Source organism: Palaemon carinicauda, chromosome 45, assembly GCF_036898095.1.
Source record: "Palaemon carinicauda isolate YSFRI2023 chromosome 45, ASM3689809v2, whole genome shotgun sequence".
Taxonomy (NCBI): domain Eukaryota; kingdom Metazoa; phylum Arthropoda; class Malacostraca; order Decapoda; family Palaemonidae; genus Palaemon; species Palaemon carinicauda.
In genome coordinates, this window is record NC_090769.1 from 24,990,485 (window position 1) to 25,006,990 (window position 16,506).

General features: G+C 36.2%; 1 protein-coding gene across 1 annotated transcript in view; it reads left to right on the plus strand.

Moving 5' to 3' along the window:
- Positions 1 to 280: 280 nt before the first annotated feature.
- LOC137634742 (uncharacterized) overlaps positions 281 to 16,506 on the plus strand; it is a 141,740-nt gene continuing 125,514 nt past the window's right edge. The window contains exon 1 of the mRNA XM_068367235.1: positions 281 to 548. The gene's annotated coding sequence lies outside the window, so the exon portion shown is untranslated. The remainder of the gene's footprint in view (positions 549 to 16,506) is intronic.

The window sequence follows — 16,506 nt, forward strand, 5'->3', positions numbered from 1 at the left end:
ACCACAATACTTCCCTAGTAACGAATCTTTTAGTTGACTTCTATTTGAAAGGAGCGAAATAGCGCTAGTCTCATAATTATAGAAGTGCAACGGAAGCTATCCTCAATATCAGGTTAGGCTGCAAAAGAATGCGGGAATCGGAGGCAAATACAATATATTCATAACATTGATTGAAAGATAATACTAAATATCAATTTTTAAATTAATATACAAACTTAGATACTTAGAAAACTTAGATAGCCTATTGTTATCTTAATCTCAACTAGGTACTGTAGGAACTTCGGTTTGGTTCCGGTTTGTTTTGGTTGCGGCATAGCGATCCTCTAAGTCGTGGTGAGGTGTTGACGGTTCTAAGAAGCGTTGTGTCAAAATACTTATTTTCATTTGTCTAACTGTTTTTATAATTGGTGCTATGTTGTATGAAGTTATATCGAAACGAGAAGTGCTCAGTGCAGTTATGATTTTGAAGATGGGGGAAACTTGGCCATTTGCAAACTACAATCACTTCAAAAGTGGTAGGCGACATCTTCACGGTTCGTCTTTTGAGGGTAAGCCACGCGAATTTGATATAGCTTAGCCTTATAGTAATATTTAGTGATTTGTTTGAACTAATTGGGAAATTAATTGAATTAAATGCCATTTTTAGATCCTTGTTATCTGTTCTACATCTAATGGCTTCCGCTGAGGAAATCGAAATTAGATACTCGAGCGGTGGCCAGACTTGAAAAATTAACATTGTTGTCTGAACGCCGAAAGAAATGGGAATTTTACTAAATGTTTCAAGATTTACTATGAGATTCAGGGCCTCTGTAACACGGTTTTTCCACAATAATTTTTTATCTATGAATCTCATAGATATAACGCTTCTTCAGAATGCACATTATATCGACACATAAATTTTGACTATATTCTGCAATACGTAGGTTGAATAAATTTGGTACTTATAATGTAAAAGTGACGTTTTTTGAAGACGGGCCAACTTACTCAGAGAAAAGGTTTCGAACGCACTCGTTACGTAACTTATGACGGCATTTCTTCCCTCTTTCTCGATCGATGATTGGCTATACGTAACGAAGGCTATACCTCTGCCAACAATGACACAAAAGTTAGAATAAAAGCAAAGCAGTACACCTTCATGAACTCCGAAACCTCTCCACTGATAATTGTCATAATGAACAAACCAACAAAATATGTTAATAAATACAAAAACACTTCGATTATTAGTCTAACTCCCAAATAAGTTTCCTAAGAAATTACAGTCTACTTTATAGGTCACAATCAGATTGACAAGGTGTTGGGAATAGTTGGTAATTTTCAAAAACGTAGTAGACAAGCTTGACTTGATAACTGCTATATCCTATGTCCAGCAATTTTTATTTGTGGTCTATCTACCTACCTATTTACTGTATTAAAAAAAAAAAAAAAAAAAAACACCAGACGGTACCGTATTTTGGCTCGAAACCTTCACCAATAATTATCGTCAGAATGATGACTGCATGAGGCTCCACCCACTTTGGCCTGGTTATAATTCAGGATAACACTGAAGGCTATCATGGGCATTGTTGGATCAGAAAATTCAAATTCTGGCTATAAAAACTCATTTCTCGAGTAGTTGTAAGAAGTGCTAAACGATCCTCAAGGATCCCAGCAGTTGGCCTAAACGTTTAATTCATTTACACTACTGTTGCGGCACTTCTGCTACAGTAGTATTACTACGCTAGCACAGATACCCCACCCACATTTATGTATCGTTCCGCCATTCATAAAGTCTTTGTAATGTTTTTTTCACTGTGCAATATGCCATGGCTTCCTCAGAAATTAAGTTTAACATTAGATGATAGGTTATTTCATTAAGCTGACAAATTATGGCAACTGGGTATGTTATTGCCGTTGTTGAAGCTAAAGATAAAGTATGGTATCATTCCTTTATTGCATTCTCATCTTTACTACTATTTGTTTTGCTACATATAGTAATTATTTTAAAGGATAAATTAATTATGTTCACTTTACTCCTATAAATTCCCATTAGATATACAAATAAAACTCCTAAAACTATTCCTGATTTATTTAGAAAATGCAGTCATGCCCAAAACATATACGGCCTAAGAAGAAGAAAAAAAATTATATCGGATGATCCGTTGGTCTGATGGAGAGTTTAGCACAAAATTCTTATTTTAACAAAAATAGTTATATAAAGACACTTTACATACAATCTCTCTTTCTCTCTCTCTCTTGGTGGCATAGTGAATAGTTTATGGAAATTTTCAAAAGCCTGAATGACATTACAAGTATTATAATCATGTTACGCTATATACAAATCAGACCTTAAATATTGGATTTAAACTAAAAACTGAATAATTACCTATTCAGGCTATAGTAAATATGGCCACGGGCTTTCTCTTGACTGTATAAAGTTGCAAGTCGTAAGACAAATGCAGTTTTGCAACCAAGGGGGCAATTCCAAATCATGTTAGCCATTCTTGACTTATGGTTTTCAGAGCCGATGGAACAAGGTGAATGGGTGTCTGGTGGATGGGCGGGGCAAAATTTTGTCAAAAGGTGTTTACATTGCTTACGTAATGAATGTTTTCAACTCTTGGCTCGTAATCACTGGCCATGACGTCGGCTACGTCATTTTTACTCTATAAAAATTAAAACTATCGGGTTTAGGTTATTGATAATGCTGACAAAATTTGTGTGTGGTTGTAAAATATACATATGTCAACTTTCAGCTACATCCGATGCTTTGATAAGGAGCAAAGTCCAAAAAACCGTGTTACAGAGGCCCTGAATCTCATAGTAGGAAATTTCCTATCGTGTAAATATCGGTTCATTTATACATATTTCGTAAATTAAAAGTAGTAAATTTCCATGCCACGTAATATTAGGCCTACACAAAATTAAGTCGTGTTATTTCTTTGTTCAGTTGATATAATACTTTTATTTCTAGCAAAACTGGAATTCGCTATAAGAAATAAACAAGTGCTGGCCTTCTCTGTATGACAAATCGTATGGTTGGGCAAAATATATTTGTTACCGATCGTTTAAAACCCAACTCTTTTCAAGACTTTTTGTAATTAGTTTTATAGTATATATTCTGAGGCATCCAGCATTTCATACCGTATATTACTCGTTTAATGTCAAATCAACCCAATCGAAGCACTTGGAAAACAGTCTTCAGTTTCCTTTAGAAAGCCTTAATATCTTTAGTCTTACAGTTGTCTAGTGGGAACTTACTTATAGTCTTTGACCCTCATATTTTAAAGCTCTATTATTATTATTATTATTATTATTATTATTATTATTATTATTATTATTCTTGTTGTTGTTGTTGTTGTTGTTGTTGTTGTTGTTGTTGTTGTTATTATTATTATTATTATTATTATTATTATTATTATTATTATTATTATTATTATTATTATTATTATTGCTAGCCAAGCTAGGACCCGCAGTGCATGCATGCACACCTTGATTCCAATATTTCGAAACCATCTTCATCTATTCTCGTGTCAACACGATTTGTTGGCTGCATAAGTAGTAATTATCTTAGATATTTTGGACAACCGGCTCTGATAATTGATGGGATATTTTACATATTTTAAACCTGGTTCTTGCTTTAATAGTCATTACATATGGATGGTTTACGGAAACTCATGTAGCCTATATACCAATATATATGATCAGAAATTATTTAAACAAGATAAAGAGTAAGAAAAATATATGGTTCGTCTATTAAATACTGTATTTGAATAGAAATTAAAGTATCCCCTATAAACCCATTGTTAAAAGTGACGCAAAGGGATAGTGCATTCAGTGCACCCCAAATGGCGCACTGTAGCTTCACTTGAAAGGTTTATGTGGCTTCCTTTCGACCTCTCAACTGCACTCTCTTGCAGTTCCCCCGCCCCCCATCTGCGCACGAGCGGAAAATGACAACCATAGTCCCATGTCTGAAATTCATATATCTATTTCAGATTTAAGGTTAGCTAACCATATTTTATAGAAATCTCCATAATTGGAAATATTTGAGAAATCACAGTGCTAAAATTGCTTAAGCACAAATTAAGATGATAGATTATTGGAGTTCTGCAGATTAAGAAACTGATCTTTAAACAGTTTCAACTTCCTTTTCAACTACCGAATAAGTATAAGTCGTCTAGAAACGACTTTTTTTCGTAACGTTTTACTCGATCCTATAATTGTGTACTGAATAAAAATTCCTGATGTCATTATTATTATTATTATTATTATTATTATTATTATTATTATTATTATTATTATTTTAAACGAGTTAAGAGATGCTCGTTTTCCCATCGTGTTCTATAAATTATCGAAAATTCGCTTTCTTCGATTTTTAACATTGATTATATATATATATATATATATATATATATATATATATATATATATATATATATATATATATATATATATATATATATATATATATATGTGAAGAATTTTCTTCACTCTTCTTCTTTTAATCGTATTTTTAGCTCTCTTCTACTAATACTATAGCTACCCCTTAAAATTCTCTCCTACATCTAGTTTTCTTTAACGAAATATAGGGAAGACTAATCTAAACTTGTTGACAGTGGCGCACGCCAAGCTCGTGACGTCACAGCGTAGATACGCACAACAGATGGCCTTAGTGGTAACCCCGGCGTATGTTGGTTCTTTCCTTAACTACATGGGTCGAGATTAAATTCATAAACTGCCTTTTTGATACAAATTCCAATAATGCTAAATTAATGCATCTTATATTTCTCAATACCAATTAAGGTTTGTTAATTTTAAGATGTATGCCCATCGTACCAGTCCATTGCTAATTAATCATTTTAAATATTAATTTTTAGCAAGCCAGATTAGGTAGGATTGTTGTATATATAACCTCCCTCAGAGCAGCAAGATTTATCTGAGTATTTAGTACAAAATCCTGCCTCCTCTGCACTCCTTGCAAGAAAATATTGCCCTGTCCTGAAGTCCCGATATGGCATCCCCAATGGATTACCATACGCATCGAGCTCCTCACCTGTCTGGAAAGGTGAAGCCAGGTGATCTCTTCGACCGGAGTGTCGGCCACATTCTACGAGGAGCTGCCCTGGCCTGCTGACCTGCCTGGTCATTGAACCCGGCCACTTCTGGCTCACCCCACTCTCTCTCCCAAAACTCGACTCACAAAAGGTTGCTGCCGGTCGGAGAGATTGAGAAGAAGAGGACCCTGATGTACCTAGTTACAGCTACAGTGAGAATTCTTGGGGTGAGCCAGGCAAGAAATTAGTGCGACAACCAGGTCAACAGCTATCACGGGCATAGGACTAAACTTCAAAGGAGTGCAGGTACTACATCAATGGCCATTTAGTTTTCCCCCATTTTTTATTAGCTTAGACTAATTTTAATTTGATAGGGTACCTGGCTAATTACAATATTCGGACTGTGTGCGGTGGGATTGTGTGTAAATATTTTTCCATTATTATTTCTTGCTTGGAGACTAGCATAGTCTCTGGGTCACGTGGGCCACGTGCCAGACCCCATTTTGATTTTGATTGTTGCAGACCACGTGTCTAACTAACTAATTTTCATCATTTTGAATTGCATTTTTATGATTCCATTTTGTCTTTGTTAAGATGTCCGTTTTGTTTCAATGTAAATTTGTGAATAAATCAATATTAGGTTAATCAAACCTCCTTAGTATTTTTGCTCCCTCATTTATTTTAATGTGTGAAATGAATAGTTGATTCCGGGACAAAATACCCAATATTTAAAGAGTAAGTCTATAGGTGGTAACAGCGAGGTACTTTGCATTAATATATTTGCTTCGAAGGTAAAGATCCTTATCTTTAAACTTTTAAACTACTTTACATCACTGCTCCCATTTTGGATTTTGTCTACCTTACATTAACGTAAAATAACTGTCCAGCATTTCATTGGGGTAGCTGGGACGGAGCCGGAACAGAGCCTGAGAATGAGATGACTATAGACCTGACAAAGCTAGAGTAGGCCATAAAATTACATATATATTCTACGTGTGGAGTACTCCGGCCTCTGGACAGTAAATTCCCCCTTTTGTATTTGAGTGATGGTTAGTGAATTGTGACAGTAAAGTATTAGCAGGGTGTTTGTGCCCCGAGAGTAAGTGCTCCTATCCTCCCCTGTTGAACTTTGTGTAACTGTTATAAGGAGACTTTCCCGGACTAAGTTCCCACTCAGAACATAACCATTAAAAAATTCTCCACACGAGTGGTCCTTCGAACCGGATCTTTTACCTTTGACTTGTGAAGCATTAACGTAATTAATCAGCTTGATTAAGCATATAGTAACTCGCTATATCACTTACCCACACGCACACAGCCAGTTTGTCGAATGTGTAAAGCCCAGACTTTAATTGGGAAGAGAAATTTGTAATCAACATGATCTTTTTGTATCGACCACGTGTTTAAGGAAAGAGCTACGTAACCAGGTTAATTTGTTGCTTGAATGTTCTCTACAGAAAGACTAGAATTTGTCGTAGGAACTTCATTTTGTCTCGGATCCGTTCACCCACGTGTGGCGGAATCCACTTATACCAGAAAGTTCTAAGCTACTTGAACTAAGGTTTTTGTTGTTCAGACGCCCGTGATTACTGCTCAGCTAGAGCACCGGTGTACTCGTCCTGTCAACTAATTTTGCTAGCTAAGCATCTAATTTGTAACATTTTGTACCTTGGTCTACCTTCCTTTGTGTCGTTTACCTTCCCTAACCAACCTTAACTTTTCTAACTAACATCACCGTATACCTAGCACGTGTCCTTGTCCTACCGAGCGAATTGGCGCAGCATAATTTTAAGTGTTCTTACAAATAACGTAGAAACTTAATAACACCAAGTCCGTTTCATTCCACGTGTTTGTTCCGAGATGGCGGATCTTGTTTACAGCCCAAACTAAGGGTTCGTAATTGTTTGCTACCGTAAGTAAATTACTGCGTGTAGTTAATTTAATTTCCTTTAGCGAGGAAATATTGTTTTTGTCCTTTAGCGAGGATATTTTTTGTTTTACCTCCGCGTGAGGGAAATTTTATATTTATTTAGCCTCCACGAGAGTGCTCTTTAAAGTCGCTGCCTTGTGCGCCAATCTACATTTTGAAAAGATCAGTGGCTGCCTTAGTGCGCCCGTAATTGTGAAATCGTCACAACAGTGTCAGCCTCGACCTGTTATTTTAACTTTCAACTTAAATCTTTGCATTTATAAGCCCTAGCGCTTTCTCATATGTTTTGCTTCTCACAAGTAACTTAGTTCAATCATTTATCGCCAAATGCGTATGTCATTTCTTTCAGTAAAGTCACGTGACCTGGGCATCGTCTGCTTTGTTGGACCCGGTCACTTTGAATTTTAAAGTAATTTCGTGATTTATATGTTTTTTGTCCATTTAACCATTTTCCTCCCATCATGAGTAAATTTAAATGTTCAATTATCAACCTTGTAAACTTGTAAAGTTTCATTTTTACATTCCTTTAAAATTCAGATTTATCCCTTGTTTTGTTTTACGAATCCGTTCATCAAACGTGGTCATTCCAAGATGGCGGACTTCATGCTTAACGTAAACAACCCTTCACCGCCTAAGGCGGAAACGCTTAGCCCCGAGGAGATTAACGCTAGGCTTAAGGAACAGGAGTTGACGTTCACCTTTGTGTGTGAGGACGCAGACCTAGCACTTCATGCTCTTGCTTCTGTGGATTTTCCCAGCATGGGTCCAGAAGCCGTAAATCATTTTAAAACCCTTATTGGTAAAGTAAGAGATGAACTTAACCATTACAAGAATTTTTGGAGACGTCATTACGACCATCCCATTGTTAAATTAAATTATCCCGTACTTGCTGCCTGGTCGAGTAAAATTGAGATTGCTTTTAATAGCCTCATGGCTCATCCAAATTTACTTATAAAACCTAATCAGTCTTGTTCTTCAACGAGGACGACACCTTCAGTGACACGTCCCGTTGAAAATGTCATTAATGATCCCCTAGTTGATCCTTTTAATGTTATGGCAGTCAAGCCCAATGTTCATAATTTTGTCTCAATTCCCCAACCTGTAAAACCATCACATTTCAATACTATGTTGCCAACACGGCATACGATTAGTGAATTTGTGTCAGTCACACGTGCTCCGTCCTCATCTCCAAACCTTAAGCCACCAGCGTTCCATCGCCCTCAACCCCCTTTGTCTTTGCCGCCGGTGACAGTCCGTCCCGGAGGAAATACCGTTCATTGTCTTGTCATGGACCCCCCTCGTGGTAGCTCAAATACCCCACAACTTAACCGTGTGCGTGATGGCCAGCAGAGGCCTGTACCGGTTGTAAATTCAATGACTAAAACCGTAGTTACCGTACCATTCCATGGACCAGTGCCCACGTTGCCTGATCGTCCTATCTTTAAGCCAGTAACTTCCGCTCCTACCCGTGTTGACGCTAAAATATCCACGTCAAAATCTGAAACTCGCTCTCAGAAGGAGCTGCGTGATCGCAATGTTGAGACTTTAGTTGTCAGAGAGGAACCTTTTGCGCTGACGGCGGATTTAGCGAAGGTCACACATGTAGACCTAGCACCGGAGCTTAGAGCCTGTTTACAAATCAATTTACTTAAGGATAACGGTACATTGAACGTTATTTATTATTTTCATTCAGTCATTTATGACGTCACATTAAACTTTTATTATTTTTGCCAAGTCATACAGCAGCATTTTCCAGGTCAATCCCATGCTTTAACTTCGAAACGTAAATGTAGCTTTTGCCTTGACAACTTGTCATGTTTCTATAATCCCCCTGATATCCTTCAGCTCGTGCTGAATATAAGCTTTGCTTTAAATGTTCACCTTGCAAACATTTCCCTTGAAAATGACATCCAAGACCTTAGTTGTCAGAAATACGATGTCCCCATGGACCTAGTTTGTCCCAGTTTGTCATTCAGGCTAGTGTCAAATAACTTTTCACCTTTTAACACCGAGAAGGAGGTAACTTTTCTCCTTTTGTCAGGCGACAAATTCAAAGCTTTCATCACGCCAGTCATTTTATATATAAAATCATTTAATGTAAAACGTTGGGTGTCAGACCGGGATTGGGATTCACCCCCATAATTTTTAATTTGTCATTTGGCCTGACTTGTTGCTGAACTCGACTGACATTGGATTACGTTTTCTTTGCTCTATCCGTACCCCTAGGGTGGGAAGAATTGAGTACTTTTAATCGTTCTATTATTATTGCATCGTACGTTTAAAGTTAAAACTGATCATATGCTTAACTTAGCGCTTCCGTGAAGCATTGCCTGCGTGGTTCAATTTTCCCCAAATTCGCGTGAAAGCATAACTTTTGATTCAATTGATTTCAATTAACGTTGACAGCGTTTTGTTAACTTTAAACGGACGTTGATGTGAAGAACAACTTCACTCTTCATTCAGCCAGTATCCTTATCTCACTCATACTAACAAGTAGTTGAATCACATTTGCCGGAACTAACCCCTCTCCCTTTTTTCTCCCCTTTATCCCCAGGGTGTGAAGAATTTTCTTCACTCTTCTTCTTTTAATCGTATTTTTAGCTCTCTTCTACTAATACTATAGCTACCCCTTAAAATTCTCTCCTACATCTAGTTTTCTTTAACGAAATATAGGGAAGACTAATCTAAACTTGTTGACAGTGGCGCACGCCAAGCTCGTGACGTCACAGCGTAGATACGCACAACAGATGGCCTTAGTGGTAACCCCGGCGTATGTTGGTTCTTTCCTTAACTACATGGGTCGAGATTAAATTCATAAACTGCCTTTTTGATACAAATTCCAATAATGCTAAATTAATGCATCTTATATTTCTCAATACCAATTAAGGTTTGTTAATTTTAAGATGTATGCCCATCGTACCAGTCCATTGCTAATTAATCATTTTAAATATTAATTTTTAGCAAGCCAGATTAGGTAGGATTGTTGTATATATAACCTCCCTCAGAGCAGCAAGATTTATCTGAGTATTTAGTACAAAATCCTGCCTCCTCTGCACTCCATGCAAGAAAATATTGCCCTGTCCTGAAGTCCCGATATGGCATCCCCAATGGATTACCATACGCATCGAGCTCCTCACCTGTCTGGAAAGGTGAAGCCAGGTGATCTCTTCGACCGGAGTGTCGGCCACATTCTACGAGGAGCTGCCCTGGCCTGCTGACCTGCCTGGTCATTGAACCCGGCCACTTCTGGCTCACCCCACTCTCTCTCCCAAAACTCGACTCACAAAAGGTTGCTGCCGGTCGGAGAGATTGAGAAGAAGAGGACCCTGATGTACCTAGTTACAGCTACAGTGAGAATTCTTGGGGTGAGCCAGGCAAGAAATTAGTGCGACAACCAGGTCAACAGCTATCACGGGCATAGGACTAAACTTCAAAGGAGTGCAGGTACTACATCAATGGCCATTTAGTTTTCCCCCATTTTTTATTAGCTTAGACTAATTTTAATTTGATAGGGTACCTGGCTAATTACAATATTCGGACTGTGTGCGGTGGGATTGTGTGTAAATATTTTTCCATTATTATTTCTTGCTTGGAGACTAGCATAGTCTCTGGGTCACGTGGGCCACGTGCCAGACCCCATTTTGATTTTGATTGTTGCAGACCACGTGTCTAACTAACTAATTTTCATCATTTTGAATTGCATTTTTATGATTCCATTTTGTCTTTGTTAAGATGTCCGTTTTGTTTCAATGTAAATTTGTGAATAAATCAATATTAGGTTAATCAAACCTCCTTAGTATTTTTGCTCCCTCATTTATTTTAATGTGTGAAATGAATAGTTGATTCCGGGACAAAATACCCAATATTTAAAGAGTAAGTCTATAGGTGGTAACAGCGAGGTACTTTGCATTAATATATTTGCTTCGAAGGTAAAGATCCTTATCTTTAAACTTTTAAACTACTTTACATCACTGCTCCCATTTTGGATTTTGTCTACCTTACATTAACGTAAAATAACTGTCCAGCATTTCATTGGGGTAGCTGGGACGGAGCCGGAACAGAGCCTGAGAATGAGATGACTATAGACCTGACAAAGCTAGAGTAGGCCATAAAATTACATATATATTCTACGTGTGGAGTACTCCGGCCTCTGGACAGTAAATTCCCCCTTTTGTATTTGAGTGATGGTTAGTGAATTGTGACAGTAAAGTATTAGCAGGGTGTTTGTGCCCCGAGAGTAAGTGCTCCTATCCTCCCCTGTTGAACTTTGTGTAACTGTTATAAGGAGACTTTCCCGGACTAAGTTCCCACTCAGAACATAACCATTAAAAAATTCTCCACATATATATATATATATATATATATATATATATATATATATATATATATATATATATATATATATATATATATATATATATATATATATATACGAACCTTAATTTTACCAAATTCAACTTTTACTTTTCATGAATGAAACTCGCAAAGATATTGCCGATCATTTGGTCAAATAATAATATAAATGATAAAATATAACTTGGTTTATCTTTTATAGCTTTAATAATTCTTATCTCGCTGTTCTATATATTTTATATTTTTTGCCTCTAGTTGTTTTTATATGATTTAGTAAATGTCAAGTAAAGAAACAAGAATATTTCAATGGGGAGCGTTTTAAAATGTGAACCAACGTTGTAACTTAACTTTAAAGAGTACGTTGAATCTTAACTTCAACGTTCGAGCACAAACTTAACCGCAAGAAGTGTATTTTGGGGCATTACTTCAACGTTCTTTGGCCTCTTAATAGTTATCCACTCACTGTGCAGTTAGAACGCATGTTCAAACAAGTACATTAAATTTATCCTTTGCATAGCTGTTTTGCCTTTTTTATTATTACAATTTAAAGTTTGTTGAATGACAGAGTTTGATCTGGTTAATATAAAAACTGGAAGCAGGGGAAAGCTGCGTGTAGTTGTAACGACAATGAAGAAGCAGGTAGTGACCAGCATTTCACACTCTCCCACCATAGTAAAGAGCTTGTGGGCTAAGCTTTACCGTCAACTTACTTCCCATGAAGGGCACTTGCCTCCGTCAGACCAGTAAAACACAACGGTACCGAGGAATACTGAACCTTACTAAGTTAGAGTCTAAGGAGGATTTTCGTATCCCTGTCTCCAAGTTGTTTTTCTTCGTTCGCCTTTCCAGTGAGTTAGTCGCTGGCACGGTCCTAGTAGGTATCGCTGGTATGCTGTTCTTCTGTTAAAGATGTGAAATTGTCCTCGGTCTAGCTTTTTTTCCCTACTGGGATAAAAACTACGACACGAATGTTAAAGCGTAAGTACATGCTTAATTTGATTGATTACTAAAGATGGCACTGACGTATATGTACAGAATATATTTTGAAGATTTTTCCTTCATTTTAAGCAAACTAAAACTAGCGATAAGTTATTAAAGGTTACGATACGAAGCCTAAGTGAATAACCTAGTTTTCCTTGTTAGTGTATTTTTTTTATATTATTACCATACAATTTAATTTGTTCTACTAACAGACAGTTCGTTGAAAAGAAAATTTCGTCTGCTCCATGAAATAATTACATAGAAATTTGTTTCAATCAATATTTCTGAATAAATTTCAAGGGCGCTTCACTTATTAGTTAATTTTTATTCTGAGTATCGCCATAGATGATGTATGAGACATGAAGTAAAAGGTAATTAGTTGTGGCGATCTTGAAATTTAAAGTCGGTCAGCCACTCAATTGAAATAAGGAGATTTCAGTAAGAAACGTCTGGTCTGTCGTATTTTCTTTTTAATTAATTTGTTTTTTTTTCTCAGATAAGACGCCCAACTGTAACAAACTAATGAAGAAGATAAATTGTTTTTTCGTAGTCTACCAGGTTTTAAAAGTCCACTATAGTTTCCCTGTAGCCTCCCACACGGTAAGCGATTTCAAGGTTGGCATGCTAGGCGACTTAGGATGGGGAGACTCCGAAATTTAAAGCACTGCCTAATGGGATTGGCCACGGAGGACCGTAGTCCCATAGTCCCATAGAGTCCTAATTCATTTGTATGCCTAAAAAAAAAGTTTAAAACACCCAAGTTCGTTGGTCGCTTGAAGGCTGTTTCGTGGTGAGGGTGCCATAGATTCACGGTTAAATATCGAAGTCGCGCGCATGACAATTGCATTAGATGTAGGTCTATTTTCGAAGGACTTGGGTCTACTGGTTTTTCCATGAGCGTAGATGGCGTGACGATCTCCCAGACATTTTTATGATCTTTTTGATAAAAAAAGAAAATAACGTGTGTAGAAAACATAGATTCACCCACGTGGGTGTAGCTATATTATATATATATATATATATATATATATATATATATATATATATATATATATATATATATATATATATATATGTGTGTGTGTGTGTGTGTTTATATATATATATATATATATATATATATATATATATATATATATATATATATATATATATATATATATATATATATATAATTGCATTTTTTTATATTGCTATTCATAAAATCAAATCTTCGTGAGTATTCTCCATGATGTAATAAAGCGCAAGTGTCATTTATATATATATATATATATATATATATATATATATATATATATATATATATATATATATATATACACATATATAGACACACACACACACACACATATATATATATATATATATATATATATATATATATATATATATATATATATATATATATATATATATATATATATATACTGATAAGAGGTACACTATGGGAACGGTTGAAAATTGTGTGCGCGCATATGTCTAAATATTCAGCAGTCATTATTGACGGGTCGCGTACACTAGTTTATGATTAAAACCAAATCTGAGAGTATTTAAAAACACGGGTGGATGTTTATAAATCAAACCAAAATTGCCTGAATCTTATTCATCTCAATGAATCAGATGTTTGAATTTTTCTTTAGGTGAATTTTCTTCCTGCATCTTCAGCACACTGAAATGTAAAAACTTTTCCTCTACAATCCACATATTTTTGTAGTTCTTGATACTATATAACTTCATGCCAGGCCCCCTGTAGCTTTCATCAAATTTTGTCTCCTTCATTACTGGTAGTGATTATTCATTTTCATTTACATCGTTTCATTTGTCCATATTTTACCTTGAGGGCTGATTTCCTGGCCCTATCACACAAGGAGTCCTTGTGCCTTGTGCACTATAAGACCTACAGATCCTGTTTGTCGTAATGCGTTCTCAAGTATTTAGAGTATCTCATTGTACATTCCGCGTTAATTGTCAACTCCACAACATTGAAACACTTAAGCACGGTTTACACGCTACGATAAATTGTAGCGATTTGTTCAAGACTGAGATAGTAACGATCTATTGGATGATTGAAAGAGCGTTTATATGCAACGATTTTTAAGCCAATATTTTTAGTCTTTACTTGACCGTCATGCAAGAAACATTATGGTGGTCTGCATTTTTTTTTTTCTTTTTTTTACAACAGTGTTTCTTTCAGCCAAAGGATCAAACTCGTCGCATTTCTTCACTAGTTCTGCATATGCCAGGTCCTCTTTGTTCCTACCAGAGTATTCGTGGGACTGCATCTTCCACAAACACGGAAACTCCGATAAGGTTCAACGAATTCGCTTAAGAATCATGAGGAGTTTGCTTAGAATTCGCCATCACTGTGTATTAAGTTTACATTTCGAATTAGCTCTTGCGCACCAGGACTTTACACTTCAGCAGTCAATCTGAAAATGAGCTAGATTGTAACGATATCTTTGAACCTTGTTTACACGTTCAAACTTATCGTTACGACGCATATAGATTTGAGCCGGCTTACACCAACCACTCAATCCAATTCAAACTCCAATAAATCGCTACGATTTCCTGTTTACGCGTAACGACAAATTGTAACAACCTTTTCATTGCAATAAATCGCTACAATTGATCGTAGCGTGTAAACCGTGCTTTAGAAACAAGTGTCTTCTGTTTCTTCTTTAAAGTCTCAATATGTAGTCTTTCGCATGGTTAGTGGGAGCTTGTTATATAGTCGTGGGGCCACATATATGAAAGCTCTGAACCTACAGTATCGGTGCCTGGTCTTACATAGGCAGCCAGTATAATAGGAGTAATAATTTCACTGGGTGGGACACCTTTTATCAATCTTACTCTTCTGCTTATTATGTCTTGTAATTTCTCAAGTTCCACTTTGGGGATAGTGTGTAATAGATGGAGTAACATTAGCCAATCTTAGTAATAACACAGTTTATTACAAATTACTTTACTGAATATTCATCCTAATATTTTTTTTTTACAAAAGTTATGTTTCTAAGGTGATATTCGGCGATTCATATTACATTATTTATTTGAACACTCAAAGATAAATTACAGTCCATACACCTAGATCACTAACTTAACTGGGTTCTGCACTACTATGAGATTCAGGGCCTCTGTAACACGGTTTTTTGGACTTTGCTCCTTATCAAAGCATCGGGTGTAGCTTATCAAAGCATCGGGTGTAGCTGAAAGTTGACATATGTATATTTTACAACCACACACAAATTTTGTCAGCATTATCAATAACCTAAACCCGATGGTTTTAATTTTTATAGAGTAAAAATGATCCAGCCGACGCCATGGCCAGTGATAACGAGCCAAGAGTCGAAAACATTCATTACGTAAGCAATGTAAACACCTTTTGACAAAATTTTGCCCCGCCCATCCACCAGACACCCATTCACCTTCTTCCATCTGCTCTGAAACCCATAACAGTCAAGAATGGCTAACAGGATTTGGAATTGCCCCCGTGGTTGCAAACCTGCATTTGTCTTACGACTTGCAACTTTATACAGTCATGAGAAAGCCCTTGGTCATATCTATTATAGCCTGAATAGGTAATTAATCAGTTTCTAGTTTAAATCCAATGTTTATGGTCTGATTTGTATTTAGCGTAACATGATTATAATACTTTTAATGTCATTCAGGCTTTTGAACATTTCCATTAACTATTCACTATGCCACCAAGAGAGAGAGAGAGAGAGAGAGAGAGAGAGAGAGAGATATTGTATGTAAACAGTCTTTATATAACTTTTTTTGTTAAAATAAGATTTTTGTGCTAAAATCTCCATCAGACCAACGGATCATCCGATATAATTTTTTTTCTTCTTCTTAGGCTATGTTTTGGGCATGACTGCATTTTGTAAATAAATCATGAATAGTTTTAGGAGTTTTATTTGTACATCTAATGGGAATCTATAGAAGTAAAGTGAACATAATTCATTTATCCTTTAAATTATTTACTACATGTAGCAAAGCAAATAGTAGTAAAGATGATAATGCAATGAAGGAATGATACCATACTTTATCTTTAGCTTCAACGTCGGCAATAACATACCCAGTTGCCATAATTTGTCAGCTTAATGAAATAACCTATCATCTAATGTTAAACTTTATTTCTGCGGAGGCCATGGCTTATTGCACAGTGAAAAAACATGACAAAGACTTTATGAATGGCGGAACAATACATAG